The sequence below is a fragment of the Lagenorhynchus albirostris genome, chromosome 3 (genome assembly GCF_949774975.1).
Source record: "Lagenorhynchus albirostris chromosome 3, mLagAlb1.1, whole genome shotgun sequence".
In the NCBI taxonomy this organism is placed as follows: Eukaryota; Metazoa; Chordata; class Mammalia; order Artiodactyla; family Delphinidae; genus Lagenorhynchus; species Lagenorhynchus albirostris.
In genome coordinates this window covers 78,281,668-78,304,086 of record NC_083097.1, presented here as the reverse complement: position 1 = coordinate 78,304,086, position 22,419 = coordinate 78,281,668, and the positions used below count along the sequence as shown (strand labels likewise).

The window sequence follows — 22,419 nt, the reverse complement described above, 5'->3', positions numbered from 1 at the left end:
ACATTTTTGCAGCTAAACATATACATACATGTACTGGGTTGCAAGGTAAAATGCATTTAAAAAAATCTCAATTACACTAACTGGTTTATTCCATATCTTCTCTAAAACAAAAGAAAGATTTTATTTTCCTTTTTTCTGCATCCTCCATTTCCATTCCCCTCCTTCTCCTCCATAGGCAAACATTATAACGTGTTTAATGTATTATCTTTTTTATTATATGTATGTTCTTCCAAAATCTACCTTACTTTGGGTGCTTGTTTTTTATAATTTATATAAAATTAAACAAATTAAAAAGACACTATCTATACTCCGGTTCATTCTTTTTAACTGCTACAGAATAGTCTGTGGTGGTATCTACTACATTTACTCTATGTCTTTCTCTGGGTACAAGTCAAAAACATTTGAAAGCCACTGGTCTGGTGTGTATATCCAGGATTCATTGGAGAACTCTTGAAACAGCACTGGAAGTTTTCTTCATCCAAAGCACACGTCTAAACTCTCTGCTGAATTTTCCTTTTCCTAGCCATTAAGATCTTGGATGTCACTGTTCTCGACCTTGCATTCATCTACAAGTTTTTGTATAAACATGTTTTGAATTCTTGGATAGCTGAGGGTAAAATTGCTGAGTCCTATGATAGCTCTATGTTTAACTCTTTGAGGAACAGCTAAACTGTTCATATTTTACATTCCCATCAGCCAATGTATGAAGGTTCCAATTTCTCCACATCCTCATTATTTAACTCATTATTTTCCATTTTTAAAATTACAACTCTGAAGTGGTATCTAATTGAGTTTTGATTTGCATTTCCTAATGACTAATGTTGAATACCTTTTCATGTACTTATTGACTATTTGTATATCTTCTTTGGAAAAATGTCTCTTTGGATGCTTTGCTCGTTTTTAAACTGGATTATTTGTCTTTTTATTGTTGAATTGTATGCATTCTTTATATATTCTGGATATCAAACTCTTATCAGATGTATAACTTGAAAATTTTTTGTGCCATTCTGCAGTGTGTCCCTTCATTTCTTTTTTTTTTTTTTAAAGAAGATGTTGGGGGTAGGAGTTTATTAATTTATTTATTTTTGCTGTGTTGGGTCTTCGTTTCTGTGCGAGGGCTTTCTCTAGTTGTGGCAAGTGGGGGCCACTCTTCATCGTGGTGCGCGGGCCTCTCACTATCATGGCCTCTCTTGTTGCGGAGCACAGGCTCCAGACGTGCAGGCTCAGTACTTGTGGCTCACGGGCCCAGTTGCTCCACGGCATGTGGGATCCTCCCGGACCAGGGCTCGAACCCGTGGCCCCTGCATTAGCAGGCAGATTCTCAACCACTGCACCACCAGGGAAGCCCCCCTTCATTTCTTGGTAGAAAAAAAGTTTTTAATTCTGATGAACTCAAATTTATCCGTTTTTCTTATGTTGCTTGTACTTGTGTCAAATGGTAAAAAACCATTGCCTAATCCAAGTGAAACCATGGGTAACCAGTCAAATCCATTTCACCTGCCTTCAGTAATCAAGGTTCGCTACAAAAGGCTTGCATGTCCTCCGAGCACCATGTAGCCTAAACAATAAGATGTTTGCCCCAGTTATTTTCCAGGGACTTGGAATCAGACGTGTCTAGTTGGAGCTGAGCTGGTTAAGAATGAACAGGACCGGGCTTCCCTGGTGGCGCAGTGGTTGAGAGTCCGCCTGCCGATGCAGGGGACACGGATTTGTGCCCCGGTCCGAGAAGATCCCACAAGCCACGGAGCGGCTAGGCCCGTAAGCCATGGCAGCTGAGCCTGCGCGTCCGGAGCCTGTGCTCCGCAACGGGAGAGGCCACAACAGTGAGAGGCCTGCGTACCGCAAAAAAAAAAAAAAAAAAAAAAGAATGAACAGGACCATCTGTGCTCAGTGACCTTTAGATGAGCCTCAGATCCTGTTAAATACCTCCACGTTTGAACCGTGCAGAGGCCTGTAGCCTAATTACGCCTGCGCAGAACTACGGTTACCCCATCTTTTTCCAATCACCCTTCTACACGCTGTGCATGCCCCCGTGCCTCAGACCACGCCTCAGACTGCCTTTATCCCATAAATACCCCAGCTTCGTGCCTTTAGGGAGGGTGAGTTTGAGGTTTGTTCTTCAGTTTTCTTACTCGGCTGCCTTGCGAATAAATCTCCCTTTGCTGCAAACTTTGGCGTCTTAGAGTTTTGCCTTGCTGTGTGTTGGATAGAACAAAGTAGAACCTGGTTCAGTAACAAATTTGGTGAGCCAGTCAGAAGGTAAGTCCAGACAGACATTTCGCCTGTGGTTTCTTGGCCCCTTGCGGGTATTGAGAGTTCTGGGACGCATCCAAGCAGCTACTTGGTCCTTTTGTTCTGAACCGTCCCCCTGATTTCCCCAGCGAGGTGCCACCTACCTTCAGAGTTAAGTTTTGTTTTGCAGCAAAGAAACGGTTTTCGGGTTTGGCAGACGTCTTTTGGGTGAGTAACCTTGTTAAAGAAACACACCTGAACACACCTGATAACATAGAGTATTTGTCTTTCTCTGACTTATTTCACTAAGCATAATACTCTGTAGGCTCATCTTGTTGGAAACGCCTGAATTGTCTGGCAGTCCTGTCCAGATGGTGGGTTGGAGGCCCACCTTGCTGGATTTTGACAGACAGTATAAAAGTTTACAGCTGCTGAGGCACTCCATTCATATCCAGGTTAAAGGCCCGGGGCTCTGATTTTCTGTCTTTCTTTCTTTGCCTATGTCTGATTGTCTGAAGTGTTAAGAATTGACTGTTGGGGATTGAGCTTCTTGGTGACCCTTAGAAAGATTTTACTGCTGCAACCATCTAGAAATAAAGCCCTTTCAAAATGAGAAATGCTAATTCAATTTCCCCTTGCAGCCTTCTAGGCAATACATTATCCAAAATTGGGCGACTTTAAGTTTGAATCCATGGAAAAGAAAAAGGTGGTATTTTTTTGTAACCCTGCATAGCCAAAACATCCTTTAGACTCAGAGAAAAATGGACTGAAAATGGGTCTTTCGATTACAGTACAACTTTGCACCTAGATTTATTTTGTAAACGGGAAGAAAAATGGGAGGAAATACCTTACGTACAGTCTTTTATCAGAAGAAACCTGTGCAAAGAAGATGGAAAGTTATGGCCCAACAGAATGGGAAGGTGAAGAAACTTGTTCTCCTTGATTTTAATGAAAGGAGATAATGGCACTGATGCACTTTCATTGCCACCACCTGACTCCTCCCACCGCCCCTTGCCCCTTCTTTGACGGTTGAGAGATAGGAATCCTATCTCCCTCTACCAGGAGGGAGTTTGCTTGGGCTTTGTTTTTCAGATTCCACATATAAGTGATAACATAGAGTATTTGTCTTTCTCTGACTTATTTCACTAGGCATAACACTCTGTAGGCTCATCTTGTTGGAAATGGCAGAATTTCCATTCCTTTTTATGGCTGAGTAATATTCCATTGTATGTATATACATCACATCTTTATCCATTCATCTTAAGTTGCTTCCATATCTTGGCTATTGCTGATTTGAACATTGGGGTTGCATGCATCTTCTCGAAGTAGTGTTTTGGCTTTTGGGACATATACCCAGGAGTGGAATTGCTGGGTCATATGGTAGTTCTGTTTTTAGTTTTTTGAGGAACCTCCATACTGTTTTCCACAGTGGCTGCACCAATTATAATCCTGCCAACGGTATACAAGTGTTTACTTCTCTCCACATTTGTTATTTGTAGACTTTCTGATGTTAGCTATTCTGACAGGTGTGAGGTGATATGTCATTGTGGTTTTGATTTGCATTTCTCTGATTAATGATGAATATTTCTTGTGCCTGTTGGCCATCTGTATGTCTTTTTTGGAAAAATGTCTATTCAGGTCTCCTGCCCATTTTTTAATCAGGTTTTTTTTTTGATACTGAGTTGTATGAGCTGTTGGGATATTTTAGATATTAACCTCTTATCAGTCATACCATTTGCAAATATTGTCTACCATTCAATAGGTTGGCCTTTAATTTTGTTGATGGTTTCTTTTGCTGTGCAAAAGCTTTTAAGTTTAATTGGGTTTCTTTTGTGTATTTTTGCTTTAATTTCTTTGCCTTAGGAGACAGATCCAAAAAAATATTGCTGTGATTTATGTCAAACGGTGTTCTGCCTACGTCCTTTTCTAGTTTTATGGTTTCAGGCAGATGCCTCCATTTTTGAACCTGCAGAATCCTGTAGCTTAGGTAGGCCTGCTCAGAACAACCATTACCACACATTCTTCTAATCATCTTTCCTCACACTCCCTGTGCTTCAGACAGCCCTGCTGCTTTATTCTTTTTTACAAAACTTTTTTATTGAGGTATAGTTGATTTACAATGTTTTATTCTTTATCCCATAAATACCCCAGCCTCTTGCCTTCAGGGAGGTGGCTCTGAGACTAGTTCTCCAGTTTCCTGGCTTGGCCGCCTTGTGAATAAACCCTCTTTGCTGCAAACCTTGGTTCTCATGCACTTTGGGCAAAATGAACCTGGTTAAGTAACATGAGGTCATGAATATTTACACCTATGTTTATTGTTTCTTTATTTTTTAATTTTTATTTTTGCGGTACACGGGACTCTCACTGTTGTGACCTCTCCCGTTGCGGAGCACAGGCTCCGGACACGCAGGCTCCGTGGCCATGGCTCACGGGCCCAGCCGCTCTGCGGCATGTGGGATCTTCCCAGACCGGGGCACGAACATGTGTCCCCTGCATCGGCAGTTGGACTCTCAACCACTGCGCCACCAGGGAAGCCCTACACCTATGTTTATTCTAAGAGTTTAATAGTTGTAGCCCTTACATTTGGACCTTCAATATATATATATATATTTTTTTCTTCTGCATTTATTTATTTGTTTATTTTATTTTTGGCTGCATTGGGTCTTCGTTGCTGTGCACGGGCTTTCTCTAATTGTGGCGAGCGGGGGCTACTCTTCGTTGTGGTCCGCAGGCTTCTCATTGCAGTGGCTTCTCTTGTTGCAGAGCATGGGCTCTAGGTGCATGGGCTTCAGTAGTTGCAGCACATGGGCTCAGCAGTTGCGGCATGCGGGCCCTACAGCACACGGGCTTCAGTAGTTGTGGCTCATGGGCTATAGATCGCAGGCTCAGTACTTGTGGTGCACAAGCTTAGCTGCTCTGTGGCATGTGGGATCTTCCCAGACTAGGGCTCAAACCCATGTCCCCTGCATTGGCAGGTGGATTCTTAACCACTGCGCCACCAGGGAAGTCCTGTCACTGATTTTAGAAGTGACTCCAGAGCCGGTTTACAAGTCTGAGTCTTATTACTTTACAATGACTTATTGTCATGGACCCAAAATTACATTACCCAGCAAGTATTACCTGCCTGCAAGTGATTTACTTTTTGTTATCTCTGAGGATATTCAAAAAATAAATAAAACCAGCTACACCACTTACTAAATGCATCCTGCATGCCGGTTACTGGGATAAGCGCTTTACACACACAGTCTGAGGCCATAACTACCTTTCTCAAGATCACACAGCCAATTACTAGACAAGCTGACATTGGAAACCAGGCTTCCCCTTCCCAGCTTTGCTCTGTGGCCTCCAGATACAGTCTCAGTTCAGAAATTTCCAACAGAGGTGCTCCAGATTATTTAAAACATGTAACAGCTGCCATGCCCGTGCCTAGACCAATTAGAAAGGACACTGGTAGTAAATGACAGGTAAGGGGGCCCATGTGCCTTCCGGCTGAAATCAGCTTTGAGTGTAAGTTCAGGGGTACAAGAGGTACAGCTTCAACTGAGATGACAGGGGATGCTACCCTACACCAGATGTGGAACCAAAAGCTGGACCAGAAATTTTCTGCCCCTCCATTTTATAGAACAATGCCTTCAAATGGTTACTATGAGGACATTACACAAACCTTGACACTGTCAAAACTATGCTCAATTAAACTAATAGATATTGCTCCATTTCAAAACATTAGGCCTTAAATATATTTTGATAATTTTTATATATGGTGTGAGTCAGTGGTCAAAATTCATTCTTTTATATATGGTATCCAGTTGATCCAGTACTATGTGCTGAATAGAGACTATCTTTAACCCGTTGAATTGTCTTGGCATCCTTGTCAAATCAACTGACCGTAAATGTATGGGTTTATTTCTAGACTCAATTTTATTCTTGATCTATATGTCTGTCCTTTTGCCTGTACCACGTTGTCTTGACTACTGTATCTTTGTAGTAGGCTTTGAAATTGTACATGTTTGCTCTCCAAATTTGTTCTCCTTTCAAGATTGTTTTTGACCCTTCTGGGTTCCTTGAGCTTCTATGGAATTTTAGGATCAGCTTATCAATTTCAATAAAGAAGCCAGCTGGGATTCTGATAGAACTTGTGTTCAATCTCTAGATCAATTTGGGGAGTACTGCCAAGTTAACAATATTGTTCCAATCTTAATTCTTTCAGTAATGTTTTATAGTTTTCAGTGTAAAAATCTTAAACTTTTTTGGTTAAATTTATTTAATTTTTTGATGCTATTGTATATGGAATTGATGTAATTTCATCTTTGGACTGTTCACTGTGTTTAGAAACAACTGACTTCTGTAAATCTTCAACCTTTTAAATTCACTTACTAGCTCTAATTTCTTTTGATATTTTGTATGTCATCTGCAAATAGAGATAGTTTGACTTCTAATCTGGATGCTTTTCATTATTTTGTATTAATCATTGACCTTTTTAATGTCAAATAGCCCTGGGATACCTTCAAGTACAACACTGCATAGTAGTAGTGAGAGTAGACATCTTTGTTTCCCTGATCTTAGGAGAAAATCTTTTAAGTGTGATATTTATCAGTTTCATAGAAACGCTTTAGCAGGTTAAGGAAGTTCTCCTATATTCTCAGTTTGTTCTGATGAAAGTGTGTTGGTTTTTGTCAAGTGTTTTTTCCACCATCTGATAAGATAATCATGTTTCTATTTTTTTCTGTGATATGTTATTAATATAGGTTAAATTAATTGCAGAATGTTAAACCAACCTTGGAATCCTGGAATAAATCCCACTCGATCATGATTATAATCCTTCATGTATGTTGTTAGATTCAGTTTGCTAATATTTAGTTCAAGATTTTTGCACCTCTATTTATAAAGGATATTGGATGGTAGTTTTCTTTTCTTGTGATAGCTTCTGCCTCTACTATTTTGCTAGGGCCAGAAATTATATCAACAGTAGGTAAGGCGATAAGAGTGATACACAAGAATTAAAGGAACTAAGCAGCCCCACACACTTGATCCACTTAGAAGCCCTGATGCACCTGTTTCTCTCCATCCAATCACCAGTCAATGGCTGGCCTGCATGAAGCAAAGGAGACGCTCCGCTGCCCCCAGGGATGCTTCTTCTCTCTTAAGAAAAGAGGGTCTGTGCAAGTGGACTGTGAGTATGTGTGGAGCATCAGTGAGCTCAGTATTCTAAATCATGAAGCACCTGTCTCAAAAACAGCACCTTGAACAAACACCTGTGGAGACTGAAGCTGCAAAAATCATAAAGGGAAAGTTTGTCAGACTGCATTCTCACAGAAGTCTAGTGCCCAGTATCTCCAAATACCCATCCCACTTACTAGTGTTGTCTGAATACACCTCCTGTGTTTTTCTGCCTGTTTGCAGAACTGGCCTCGTAAGGAATGAAAGGACATTTCCATGGAACAGCTATAGGCTGAGGAGGCTGAGAGGCAGTTCTCTTATGTACACTCAGGTGATGTCACTTGGAACCACATTCCATGGCAAACCAACAGTCAGTACTACAGGCTCATGGGCTCACGCGGGACAGCCATCTGCAACCATTTCCCAATCAGTGACACAAAGGAACACTTGAGGACCAGCACTCTTCTTGCCTCCCCCATGAGAGCCCTTGTCTCACAGATACCAGGGAAGATTCCTTGCCTGCAGAAACCTGGCAGCGCTTTTCCACCTCTGGGATGAGGTGGCCTCCAACCATGCTAATGCCCTGCCTCGTCCTTGGGAGATTCTGGTTGCCCTGGGAAAGCACCACCTTCCAGAACTTCTTCTGGAGTGAGTCCTGCCTAGGACAGCTCAACTTCTTTCTTGGTCGTCAGATTTCTGGGCTGCCTAAATTGGACCACAGCTCTGCCTGGCCACTTTACAGGATGGTATGGGATATCCTTTAGAGCTAGATAACCATTCATTTCAAAATACAGAGGTAAGTACTTCGATTTGGGGCCACTCTACCTGAAACTAGTTTTCTTCGTCTTCCCAGGATTCCTTCAATTTCATCCAAATTTTCCCTAGTCTCTATGTAAATCTGGGTTTCATTCCATGAGAGTTGTATGGACTCTAAACCAACTCGGGACAAACATGTCTACCCAGCTGTTCCTGGTCATGCCTGGTGAGCACTGGACAAGGACAGAAGCCACCAGAGTTCTCCCACTGACCAGCTGGAGCTGCATCCCAAGCACATTCTAAAAGACTACTGCAGACTGCTTCTAACTTGAGGTGAGAGCCTTCGAGAGGTCAAAGATCAGAACTCCTACTCTGAATTATTGAGGCTAGAGGGTAGTAATTAGAATAACCGAGGCGAGTGCCTGTCATCTAGAAGCCAAGCCTGTAGCAGATTTAATCAATCATACTGTGGGACTTCAACTGTGGGTTCTCAACTATCGGGAGCTACAGACCCTCTCTGTTCTGTTGAACTTACATGTAAGTCAAGACTCCTTGCTTTATAAGTCTATCTTCAAACACTCTCCTTATTCTTGCTTAGCTACACTGAGAAACTCCAACAAGAAAGCACCCTTACAACTCACGCTGAGGTGAGCCAAGCTCAGTTATTGCTAATTAGAATTTAGGGGAAACCTGGCGTGAAACTGAAACAGGCAATGAATTTCCCGCCTCTTGTCATTCGCTTGGAACACCCCTAGCAATGAATACCTGTGTGGTTACTCAGCACAGATCAAAGGAGTCTTTGGTTCCCATCCTGTGACACAAAGCATTAAATGTGGGCACTTAAGCAGCATCTGGAGAGAGGCCTCCACTTCTCACGTTGCACTGCACACCCAGATGAGCAGCGGAAGAATTCTGGCTGGGGAATGAGTGTCCCCCAGCCCCGCGCCCCTCAGCCCGGCTGCTGTTACGCTAGTACTGCAGTCACACCCAGCCTCATAGCTGAAAACCTCCCACTGCGACACTCTTCACTTCTGTTCCTCGTGAACCCAAGTGCCCTCAACTATTTACCAGCCACCCCACAGGCAGTGTTTATAAGAGCCAGGTGGCATCCTCCCAGCCGGAGCCAGCTGCTCACACGACACAGTCAAGCCTCATGCACCCACCTAACACGGCAGGCTGGTGCACAATAGATGATTGCAAATATTTATTGAAATGATCGATGAGAAACATTTTAAAAGTATGCCCTGTCTTCCTCTTTCTACTGGCGCGATTTGTGGCTACTTTCTCTCACGCAAAGTCAGGATGTACTCAAATATTATAAGCTAATTTTCATATTAGCCTAGAAAAAAATAGGAAGAAATCAGCTTCCTGTCCAAAGAAGTAGCTAAAGTTTCCTTTTAGGAGAACAACGTGTGCGCTTTCAATTGTTGATCAGCTGCTGGGAGGAAGGGGTGAGACCAGCAGGAGTATGTCAAAATAACACAAGGCCGCAGACCAGCCCTGTAAGTCACGGTGCCAGCTGCTGATGACAGACCATCAGTCTTCCGCTGCTCATCTGGGTGTGCAGTGCAACGCTTGGCCGTGTGCACTGGGTGTAGATGCTGAGGCACAGTGCCAGAGAGGAGAGACATTTCAAGTTCAAGGGGATACCTAGGAGCAAGAGTGAGCAGTCATCAAGGCCTGTGTGTATATGCATACGTGTGCATATGTGCTTTGGATGAGTACGATAAGTGAAAAGCTCCCCCCAGAAATGACAAGGTAGGGAGGGGCTCTGAAGGGAGATAGCAAGGGAGGGTGAAGCTGTCTGTTGTGGCATGTGAGACTAACTTCCCCCTCAGACTCTCCCCTATGGAATCTTGGAAAAGCTGCATTGCTCAGGAATGCTTTGGCTGCAGTAAGTTCTGTGGGAAGTCATCTTGAAGACGTGCTGAGCTCTTGAGTCCAGGTTTGCGCAAGGCAGACAGGGAAGAAAAGGGACAACTGACATCCAGGTTATATCCCCCTAAACAAAGACCAAATGTGTGAAACAGGATTTTCAAACTTTCTTTTAATATTGTCTCTTTTGCCCATGACTATAAACTTCTTGAAGATTCTGTCCTTCTGGCAACGCGAGGAGGTCTGTCGAAATGTAGGAAAGGGGAGCAGCCTGCACCCTCCGTCTAGGAACCTATGGCGCCCAACCCCACCCTGAGGCGAAGACCCACCCCAGGCTGACCTCACACTACTTAAAGAAAATGGTTCATTTTCACCTTCTACCTGTAGTTGGCAAAGCTAATACTTATGTTCCCTCCATCCAGGTCAGCAACCATTTCAGCACTTGGCCTCTCGCTGTGGTTAACCATCCCTCCATTCTCCCTGGTATCTCCTTTGGTGGTGAGAGAAGTTAGTCTGACCCCCTCTCCCCAACGTTGTATCTTCCCCCTGAGAGAGACTGCTGCCATGCAACCACTTCATTGAAACATACAAAAAAGGGCTATTCCTTTGAGATGGTAATGTTTGGATGGTTCACAACATCAAGTTGAAAAGTTAGAATACTAGGATAGCTTAATTTAGCTTCACATTCTAATAATGAAAAGCTTCCTTTCAATAGTAAATTCTAATATGCTTGTGTCCAAGGAGACAGTATCCTGCAGGCAATTGTACATTTGCCTCAAAGGTGACACAAACTGTTTCTAATATAAACACATAAACAAACTTAGCATATAATGTTACATTATGGGGTCTTAGCTAAGGCATAACCTCTGGTGCCATTACTTTGTAAAAAGTAGTTAGACTAGGTCATATGGAAGGTTCCTTCAAGCACTAACAGATCCTAAAAGATTTGGCCAATTTCTCTTTCATGCCATAATTTGTACACAATGTTTTCTAGCTAAAATTGAGACTTGGGCGTGCTTGTTTCCTTTGCATATTTAAGACAAATAAATTGAGAGAAAAGGCAGAAAGGAATGTTAATTGAGCACCTGTGAAGCACCAGGTCTGTTTTTCCATATGCCTGTGCCTCGTGTTATTACTGCAAACTAGATACTATTACCCTCGTTGCAGATTAGTCAACAGTCAGGATTTTATTGCGTACTTATTTATAATTGACCACATTCAGTGACTGTGAATGATATTTCAATTGTGAAACCTATATAACTTTCATGCTTTTTGTTTTTTTATTGAAGTGTGGTTGATTTACAATATTTATTTTTTTACGACTCCACATACAGGTGATAACATTCAGTATTTATCTTTCTCTGACTTATTTCACTAAGCATAATACTCTTCAGGTCCATCAACATTGCTGCAAATGGCAGAACTTCATTCTTTTTCACGGCTGAGTAATACTGCATTTTATATATATATGCAACATCTTTGTCATTTTCCGGTTGATGGATACTTCCATATCTTACAATTGTAAATAATGCTGCAATGAACATTGGGATGCATGTATCTTTTTTTTTTTTTTTTTTAATGCGGTACGCGGGCCCCTCACTGTTGTGGCCCCTCCCATTGCGGGGCACAGGCTCCGGACGCGCAGGCTCAGCGGCCATGGCTCACGGGCCCAGCCGCTCCGCGGCATGTGGGATCTTCCCGGACCGGGGCACGAACCCGCGTCCCCTACATCGGCAGGCGGACTCTCAACCACTGCGCCACCAGGGAAGCCCGCATGTATCTTTTCAAATTAGTGTTTTTCACTATACTGCAGTGGAATTGCTGAATTATATGATACTTCTATTTTTAACTTTTTGAGGAACCTCCATACTATTTCCCATAATGGCTGTACCAATTTACATTCCCACCAACCATGTAGGAAGTTTCCCTTTAAAAAAAAATTTTTTTTTACAGTACATGCTTTGATATATATGTATATATTTATGTAAGAGAATGTCTTTATTCTTAGAAGAGGCATGCTGAAGTCTTTAAGAGTAAAATGGTGTTTTTTTAAAATTGAAATATAGTTTATTTACAATGTTGTATTAGTTTCAGGTGTACAGCAAAGTGATTGTTATATGTACATATATATCTATATTTTTTCAGATTCTTTTCCCTTATAGGTTACTACAAAATATTGAGTATAGATACCTGTGCTATGCAGTAGGTCCTTGTTGCTTATCTATTTATTTATTTATTGGCCATACCACGCAGCATACAGGGTCTTAGCTCCCCAACCAGGGATCGAGCCCAGGCCCTTGGCAGTGAGAGCATGGAGTCCTAACCACTGGACTGCCAGGGAACTCCCAGTTATCTATTTTATGTATAGCAGTGTGTGTATATTAATCCCAAACTCCTAATTTATCCCTCCCCCACCCCACCTTTCCCCTTTAGTAACCATAAGTTTGTTTTCTATGTCTGTGGGTCTATTTATTTCTGTTTTGTATATAAGTTCATGTGTATCTTTTTTTAAGATTCCACATATAAGCGATATCTGATATTTGTCTGGCTTACTTCACTTAGTATGATAATCTCTAGGTCCATCCATGTTGCTACAAATGGCATTATTTCATTCTTTTTTTATGGCTGATTAATATTCCATTGTATATAGGTACCACATCTTTATCCATTCCTCTGTTGATGGACATTTAGGTTGCTTCCATGTCTTGGCTATTGTAAATAGTGCTACAATGAACATTGGGGTGCATGTATCTTTTCGTATGATGATTTTCTCCAGATATATGCCCAGGAGTGGAATTGTTGGATCATGTGGTACTTCTATTTTTAGTTTTTTAAGGAACCTCCATATTGTTCTCCATAGTGGTTGTACCAATTTTCATTCCCACCAACGGTATAGGAGGGTTCCCTTTTCTCCACACCTTCTCTAGCATTTATTATTTATAGACTTTTTGATGATGGCCATTCTGACTTATGTGAGGTGATACATCATTGTAGTTTTGATGGGCATTTCTCTAATGATTAGTACTGTTGAGCATCTTTTCATACGACTTTTGGCCATCTGTATGTCTTGTTTGGAGAAATGTCTATCTAGGTCTTCTGTCCATTTTTTGATTGGGTTGTTTGTTTTTTCGTTTTGAGCTGTATGAGCTGCTTGTATATTTCGGTGATTAATCCCTTGTTAGTTGCATCATTTGCACATATTTTCTCCCATTTTGTAGGTTGTCTTTTTATTTTGTTTATGGTTTCCTTTGTTGTGCAATAGATTTTAAGTTTAATTAGGTCCCATTTGTTTATTTTTGATACTGAGTTATATGAGCTATCCATAAATTCTTGTATCCCTGGGATAAATCCCACTTGATCATGGTGTATGTTTCTTTTTATATATTCCTGTATTTGGTTTGCTAATTTGTTAAGGATTTTTGCATCTGTATTCATCAGAGATGGTGGCTTGTATCTCCTTTTTCTCCTGTAGTGTCTTTTACTGGCTTTGGTATCAGGGTTATGGTGGTCTCATGGAATGAATTTGGGAGTGTTTTGGCCTCTTCAATTTTTGTAATCATTTGCCAAGGATAGGTATTAGCTCTTATTTATATGTTTGGCAGAATTCCCCTGTGAAGCTCTCTGGTCCTGGATATCTGTTTTCTGGCAGTTTTTTTTTTAACTACAAATTCAATTTCACTAGTGAATGCTCTGTTCAGATTGTTTATTTCTTGCTGATTCAGTCGTGACAGGTTGTATGTTTCTAGAAATTTGTCCATTTCTTTCAGGTTGTATGTTTGGTTGGCATATAAGTGTTCATAGTTCTCGTATTTTTTTTTTTTTGATCTGTGTGGTATTGGTTATTTTTCCTTTTTTATTTCTTATTTTGTTCACTTGGATCCTCTCAGTTTTCCTTCTTGATGAGTCTGGCTAAAAGTTTATCAGTTTTGTGTATCTTTTCAAAGAACCTGCTCTTGGATTCATTGATCTTTATATATATATATATATATATATATATATATATATATATATATATATATAAACTTTTTTTCAGATTCTTTTCCCTTATAGGTTATTACAAAATATTGAGTATAGTTCCCTGTACTATACAGTAGGTCCTTGTTGGTTATCTATTTTATATATAGTTTATATTTTATATATATCTATTTTATATAGTAGTGTGTATATGTTAATCCCAAACTCCTAATTTATCCCTACCCAACCCCTTACACTTTGGTAACCACGAGTTTGTTTTCTATGTCTGTGGGTCTATTTCTGTTTTGTATGTAAGTTCATTTGTATCTTTCTTTTAGAATCCACATATAAACGGTATCATCTGATTTGTCTTTCTCTGTCTGGCTTACTTAGTATGATAATCTTTAGGTCAATCCATGTTGCTGCAAATGGCATTATTTCATAGTATCTGGACTTATATTTAGGTCTTTAATCCATTTTGAGTTTATTTTTGTGTATGGTGTGAGGAAATGTTCTAATCTCATTATTTTACATGGAGCTGTCCACTTTTCCCAGCACCACTTACTGAAGAGATTGTCTTTTCTCCATTTTATATTTTTGCCTCCTTTGTCATAGATTAGTTGACCATAGGTGCATGGGTTTATTTTGGGGATTTCTATCCTGTTCCATTGATCTATATTTCTGTTTTGGTGCCAGAACCATACTGTTTTGATGACTGTAGCTCTGTAGTATAGTCTGAAGTCAGGGAGCTTGAATCCTCCAGCTCTGTTTTTCTTTCTCAAGATTTCTTTGGCTATTAAGGATCTTTTGTGTCTCTATACAAATTAAAAAAAATTTTTCTTCTAGTTCTGTGAAAAATGTCATTGCTAACTTGATAGGGATTGCATTGAATCTGTAGATTGCCTTGTAGTATAGTCACTTTGACAATATTGATTCTTCCAATCCAAGAACATGGTGTATCTTTCCATCTGTTTGTGTCATCTTTGGCTTCTTTCATCAGCATCTTACAGTTTTCAGAGAATAGGTCTTTTGTCTCCTTAGGTAGGTTTATTCCTAGGTATTTTGTTCTTTTTGTTGCAGTGGTAAATGGGATTGTTTGCTTAATTTTTCTTTCTGATCTTTTGTTGTTAGTGTATAAAAATGCAACAGATTTCTGTGTATTAATTTTGTAGGCTGCAACTTTACTGAACTCATTGATGAGCTCTAGTAGTGTTCTAGTAGCATCTTTAGGATTTTCTATGTGTAGTATCATGTCATCTGCAGACAGTGACAGTTTTACTCCTCCTTTTATAATTTGAATTCCTTTTATTTCTTCTCTAATTGCCATGGCTAGGACTTCCAAAACTATGTTGAATAAAAGTGGTGAGAGTGGACATCCTTATCTTGTTCTGGATCTTAGAGGAAATGCTTTCAGCTTTTCACCATTGAGTATGATGTTAGTTGTAATTTTGTCACATATGGCCTTTATTATGTTGAGATATGTTCCCTCTATGCCCAGGTTTTGGAGAGTATTTATCATAAATGGATGTTGAATTGTATCAAAAGCTTTTTCTGCATCTCTTGAGATGATCATACGGTTTTTATTATTCACTTTATTAATTTGGTGTATCACACTGATTGATTTGTGGATATTGAAAAATACTTGCATCCCTGAAATAAATCCCAGTTGATCATGGTATATTATCCTTTTAATTATTGTTGGAATTGGTTTGCTAGTATTTTGTTGAGGATTTTTGCATCTATGTGCTCAGTGATATTGGCCTGTAATGTTCTTTTTTTGTGGTATCTTTGTCTGGTTTTTGTATCAGGGTGATTGTGGCCTCATAGAATGAGTTTGGGAATGCTCCTTCCTCTGCAATTTTTTGGAATAGTTTCAGAAGGATAGGTGTTAACACTTCTCTAAAGGTTTGATAGAATTCATCTGTGAAATCATCTGATCCTGGACTTTTGTTTGTTGGAATTTTTTTTTGTGCGGTATGCGGGCCTCTCACTGTTGTGGCCTCTCCCGTTGCGGAGCACAGGCTCCAAATGTGCAGGCTCAGCGGCCATGGCTCACAGGCCCAGCTGCTCCACGGCATGTGGGATATTCCCAGACCGGGGTACGAACCCGTGTCCCCTGCATTGGCAGGCGGACTCTCAACCACTGCGCCACCAGGGAAGCCCTGTTGGGAATTTTAAAATTACTGATTCAATTTCAGTACTGGTAATGGGCCTGTTCTTATTTTCTGTTTCTTCCTGGTTCAGTCCTGGGAGATTGTACCATTCTAAGAATTTGCCCATTTCTTTTAGTTTGTCCATTTTACTGGCATATTGTTGCCTGTAGTAGTCTCTTATGGTCCTTTTGTATGGTGTCTGTTGTAACTTCTCCTTTTTCATTTCTAATTTTATTGATTTGAGCCCTCTCCCTTTTTTTCTTGATTATTGTGGCTAAAGGTTTATCAATTTTGTTTATCTTTTCAAAGAACAAGCTTTTGGTTTCACTGATCTGTTGTTTTCTTTGTCTCCGTTTCATTTATTTCTGCTCTGATCTTTAAGATTTCTTTCCTTCTAGTAACTGGGTTTTGATCTGCTTCCTCTAGTTGCTTTATCTGTAAGTTTAGGTTGTTTATTTGAGATTTTTCTTGTTTCCTGAGTTAAGATTGTATTGCTGTAAACTTCCCTCTTAGAACTGCTTTTGCTGCATCCCATAGATTTTGGATCATTGTGTTTTTGTTTTCATTTGTCTCTAGGTATTTTTTGATTTCCTCGGTAATCCATTGGTTGTTTAGTGACATATTGTTTAGCCTCCACATATTTGTGTTTTTTACAGTTTTTTTCTTGTAGTTGATTTATAATTTCATAGTGTTTTTGTCAGAGAAGATGCATGATATGATTTCAGTTTTCTTAAATTTACCAAGGCTTGCTTTGTGGCCTAGCATGCAATCAATCCTGGAGAATGTTCCATGTGCACTTGAGAAGAGTGTGTATTCTGCTGCTTTAGGATGGAATGTTCTATAAATATCAATTGTGTCCATCTGGTCTAATGTGTCATTTAAGGCCTGTGTTTCCTTACTGATTTTCTGTCTGGATGATCTGTCCATTGATGTAAGTAGGGTGTTAAAGTCCCTTACTATTATTGTGTCACTGTTGATTTTTCCTTTTATGGCTGTTAGCATTTGCCTTATATATTGAGGTGCTCCTATGCTGGGTGCATATATATTTACAATTGCTGTATCTTTTTCTTGGATTGATCCCTTGATCATTATGTAGCGTTCTTCTTTGTCTCTTGTAACAGTCTTTATTTATTTATTTATATTTTTTAACAGTCTTTATTTTAAAGTCTATTTTGTCTGATAAAAGCATTGCTACTCCAGCTTTCTTTTGATTCCCATTTGCATGGAATACCTTTTTCCAACCCCTCACTTTCAGTTTGTATGTGTCTGTAGATCTGAAGGGAATCTGTTGTAAACAGCATACAAACAGGTCATGTTTTTGTATCCATTCAGCCACTCTTTGTCTTTTGATTGAGGCATTTAATCCATTTACATTTAAGGTAATTATCAATATGTATGTTCTTACTGTCATCTTGTTGCTTTGGATTTGTTTTTGTAGATTTTTTTTCTTCCCTTCCTCTTTTGTTCTCTTGTGATTTGATGACTGTCTTTAGTGTTGTGTTTGGATTGCTTTTTCTTTTTTGTATGTATACCTATTGTAGATTTTTGGTTTGCAGTTACTGTGGGATTTTATTTTATTTTTTTTCTTTTCCTTTAATTTTTATTTATTTAAATTTTTTTGGCTGCATTGGGTCTTCACTGCTGTGTGTGGGCTTTCGCTAGCTGCGAGAGCGGGGGCTACTCTGCGGTGCACAGGCTTCTCATTGCAGTGGCTACTCTTGTTGCGGAGCACGGGCTCTAGGTGCATGGGCTTCAGTAGTTGTGGCACATGGGCTCAGTAGTTGTGGTGCACGGGCTTAGTTGCTATGCAGCATGTGGGATCTTCCCAGACCAGGGATCGAACCTGTGTCCCCTACATTAGCAGACGGATTTTTAACCACAGCACCACCAGGGAAGTCCCTACTGTGGGGTTTTGATTTAGCTGTCTCTGTCTCTCTCTGTCTCTCTCTGTCTCTCTCTGTCTCTCTCTGTCTCTCTCTGTCTCTGTCTCTCTCTCTCTCTCTCTCTCTCTCTCTCTCTCTCTATATATATATATATATATACACACACACACACACAAGATTGTTTTAAGTTGCTGGTCTCTTAATTTCCAATGCATTTCCAGTATCCTGCATTTATACTCTCCTCTTCTTGCAATTGCTGGTTTTTTTTTTTTTTCTTTTGCAGTACATGAGCCTCTCACTGTTGTGGCCTCTCCCGTTGTGGAGCACAGGCTCTGGATGCGCAGGCTTAGCGGCCATGGCTCATGGGCCCAGCCACTCCGTGGCATGTGGGATCTTCCCGGACTGGGGCACGAACCTGTGTCCCCTGCATCAGCAGGCAGACTCTCAACCACTGCGCCACCAGGGAAGCCTGATTGCTGGTTTTGATATTATCTTCATGTGTGGATCATTTCCCTACCTTTACTGTGTGTTTGCCTTTACTGGTGAGCTTTTCCATTCATAATTTTCTCGTTTCTAGTTGTGGCCTTTTCTCTTCTGCCTAGAGAAGTTCCTTTAGCTTTTGTTGTAAAGCTGGTATGGTGTTGCTGAATTCTGTTAGCTTTTGCTTGTCTGTAAAGCTTTTGATTTCTCCATCAAATCTGAATGAGAGTGACTTCTCTGGTGGCGTTATGGTTAAGAATCCACCTGCCAATGCAGGGGACACTGGTTCGAGGCCTGGTCCAGGAAGATCCCACCTGCCACTGAGCAACTAAGACCATGCGCCACAACTACTGAGTCTGCGTTCTAGAGCCCACGAGCCACAACTACTGAGCCCGTGTGCCACAACTACTGAAGCCTGTGCACCTAGAGCCTTGCTCTGCAACAGGAGAAGCCACTGCTATGAGAAGCCTGTGCACTGCAATGAAGAGTAGCCCCTGCTTGCCACAACTAGAGAAAGCCCGTGTGCAGCAACGAAGACCCAGCGCAACCAAAAAAAAAAAAACAACAACAAAAAAACCGAATGAGAGCCTTGCTGGGTAGAGAATTCTTGATTGTAGGTTCTTCCCTTTCATCATTTTAAATATATTGTGCCACTCCCTTCTGGCCTGCAGAGTTTCTGCTGAAAAATCAGCTTATAACATTATGGGGGATTCCCTTGTACATTATTTGTTGCTTTTACCTTGTTGCTTTTTAATATTTTCTCTTTGTCTTTAATTTTTGACAATTTGATTAATATGTGTCTTGGTGTGTTCCTCCTTGTGTTTATCCTGTATGGAACTCTCTGCACTTCCTGGACATGAGTGTTTCCTTTCCCATGTTAGGGAAGTTTTTGGCTATTATCTCTTCAAATATTTTCTCAGGCCCTTTCTTTTTCTCTTTTCCTTCTGGGACCCCTATAATGTGAATGTTGGTGCTTTTAATGTCCTAGAGGTTTCTTAAGACTGTCCTCATTTCTTTTCATTCTACTTTCTTTATTCTCTTCCACAGCTGCGGTTGCCACCAGTCTGTCTTCCAGCTCACTTATCTGTTTTTCTGCCTCATTTATTCTGCTATTGACTCTTTCTAGTATATTTTTCATTTCAGTTATTGTATTGTTCATCTCAGTTTGTTTGTTCTTTAAAGCTTCTAGTTCTTTATTAAACATTTTTTGTATCCTCTTGGTCTGTGCCTCCATTCTTTTTGAGATCTTGGATCATCTTTCTTATCATTACTCTGAATTCTTTTTCAGGTAAATTGCCTACCTCCACTTCACTTAGTTCTTCTGGGGTTCTATCTTGTTCCTTCATCTGGAACATGTTTCTGTGCCATTTCATTTTGTCTAACTTTCTGTGTTGTGTCTCCATTCCCCAGGCTGTAGGATTGTAATTCTTCTTGGTTCTGCTGTCTGCCTCCTGGTGGGTGAGGTTGGTCCAGGGGCTTGTGCAGGCTTCCTGGTGGGAGCTACTGGCACCTGCCCACTGGTGGGTGGAGCTGGGTCTTTTCCTTCTGGTGGGCAGGGCTGTGTCAAGGGGTATGTTTATATGTGGCTGTTGGCTCATGATGACTTTAAGCAGCCTGTTTGCTAATGGGTGGGGCTGTGTTCCCACCCTGTTTGTTTTTTGCCTGAAGCATCCCAGCACTGGAGCCAGAAGGCTGTTGGTTGGGACCAGGTCTCATTGCCAAAATGGTGACCTCTGGGACAGCTCATGCCCATCAGTATTCCCTGGGGGGTCTGCCACCAGTGTCTTTTCCCCCACAGTGAGCCACAGCTGACTCCCACTTCCCCAGGAGATGCTCTAAGACCCGCAGGAAGGTCTGGCCCAGGCTCCTATGGAGTCACTGCTTTGGTCTGGGTCCCAGTGTACATGAAACCTTGTGTGCGTCCTCCAAGAGTAGAGTCTCTGTTTCTCCCATTCCTGTGGATCTCCTGCACTCAAGCCCCACTGGCCTCCAAAGCCAAATGCTCTGAGGGCTCCTCCTCCCAATGCCAGACCCCCAGGCTGGGTAGCCTGATGTGGGGCTCAGAACCGTCACTTCTCTGGGAGAACCTCTGTGATGTAATTAATTTCCAGTTTGTGGGTCACCCACTTGGTGGGTATGGGATTTAATTATATCATGAAAGTGCCCCTGCTACTGTCTTGTTGTGACTTTTTCTTTGCCTTTGGATATAGAATATCTTCTTTGGTAGGTTTGACTCTTTTTTCAGTGGTTGTTCAGCAGTTAGTTGTGATTTGGGTGTTTTCATGAGAGGAGGTGAGCTCAAGTCCTTCTACTCCACCATCTTGTCTGGATGATTTCTTTTTAATAAAGCCAGAACACCAGTACCTACAGATGACCAACATCCCCGATTTTCCTTCTTTCCTTCTGCTCTGCCTTTTCTGGCTGAGGCCATGCTTCAGTGGGAAAGACCCGGTCTACATCAGTCTTTGTGTGGGGGCCCATCTGGACTCGGTCACCACTGAGTCAGCAGAGTTTCCAGCTGCAGCTCAGCCTTCCTCATTAATCTTTTCTCTTTTTGGCCTCTGTTTTATTTATTTCCTCTCTCATCTTTATTTCCTTCCTTCTGCTGACTTTGGGCTTTGTTTATTCTTTTGAAGATTAGGTTGATTGAGATTTTTCTTGTTTTCTTGAGGTAGGCCTGTATTGCTAGAAACTTCCCTCTTTAGAACTACTTTTGCTGCATCCTATAAATTTTTGGAAAGTTGTGGTTTTCATTTTCATTTGTCTAGAGGTATTTTCTGCTTTCCTCTTTGATTCTTTCATTGACCCAATGGGTTTCTTATTTTTTTTTTTAGTAGTGTGTTGTTTATTCTCCTAGTGTTTGTGTTTTTCCCATTTTTCTTTCTGTAATTGATTTCTAGTTTTATATCAGCATGCTTTTTCTAATATATAGTACCTCTTAAACAAAAATATATTTGCAAATTTAATGCTTAAATTTATAAAAAAGAGGATTCAACTAAAATTACTTTCCTAACTTCCTAACTGGCAAGTTAAATAACCTTATTCAATTAAAAAAAACCCCAGCTCATTTCCATCTGTAACTGACGATTTTAACATCCATATAACTCAGAAAGCAGCTGGCAGTTTTAACAATAATAGGTGATATTTACTATGTCACTGTGATATTCATAGGTACTGTGCTAAGTACTTTATAGGTATTTTATTTAATGCGAACAAGCCTGAAAAGTAGATAGTATGCCTGTTTTATTAATGGAGAAAGTAGAGGCTAATTAAGTAACAAGTGGGAAATGATTGAACCAAGAATCAGTTCCAGTCCTGATTGATGCCAGTCTATTCTCCATAGCCTTTCAAGTAGTTTAAATTTCTAGAAATCATTACTTTTTGTTATTATTGTAATAATATTCAAATAATTTTGTTCAAATTAAAAATTTCGAAGGCCTGGGAGGCAAAGAAAATGAAGATAAAAACAGCCACTAAACTCAGAAGCCAGCCAATGTGCAGTCTTGCACGAAACATCCAAAGACCAGCTACATTCACATAGAAGAGCAACAGCATCAAAAAACATAGAACAGAAAGGCTTCCAGTTTCCCGTACTTGGCTTGTATACAAATGGCATTGGAATAAGCAACATGTTGACACCACTCAGTAGCCTTTCCTAAGCTGATCTGGGCACTCTTGCCTCCTGGTGTTACCTGCTCATCAATGGTTCTACTTTGGCAGCACCACCAACTTTGGTAACTATTAGTACGTTATTAATTATGTTTTCCCTTTAGAAAAATGAGTGGGAAACAAGAATGAAGGTTGTTCTACGTGTAAGCAAAAGTCCTGATTATAATTCAGCTCAGCCAACAACAGAAATCACTGGGGTCCCCAAAGTACATTTATGTCAACTGGACTTTGGCTGTATGATTGGATGTCCATCCATGATG

At 40.6% G+C, this 22,419-nt stretch overlaps 1 long non-coding RNA gene across 1 annotated transcript; it reads left to right on the top strand.

Annotated features, from left to right (window-relative positions):
- The first annotated feature begins 8,365 nt into the window (after positions 1 to 8,365).
- On the top strand, positions 8,366 to 22,060 carry LOC132518156 (uncharacterized). Its single transcript, XR_009539870.1, has 3 exons — positions 8,366 to 8,478; positions 10,235 to 10,382; positions 21,927 to 22,060. It is a non-coding gene; the product is annotated as an uncharacterized LOC132518156 (long non-coding RNA).
- The last annotated feature ends 359 nt before the right edge of the window (positions 22,061 to 22,419 follow it).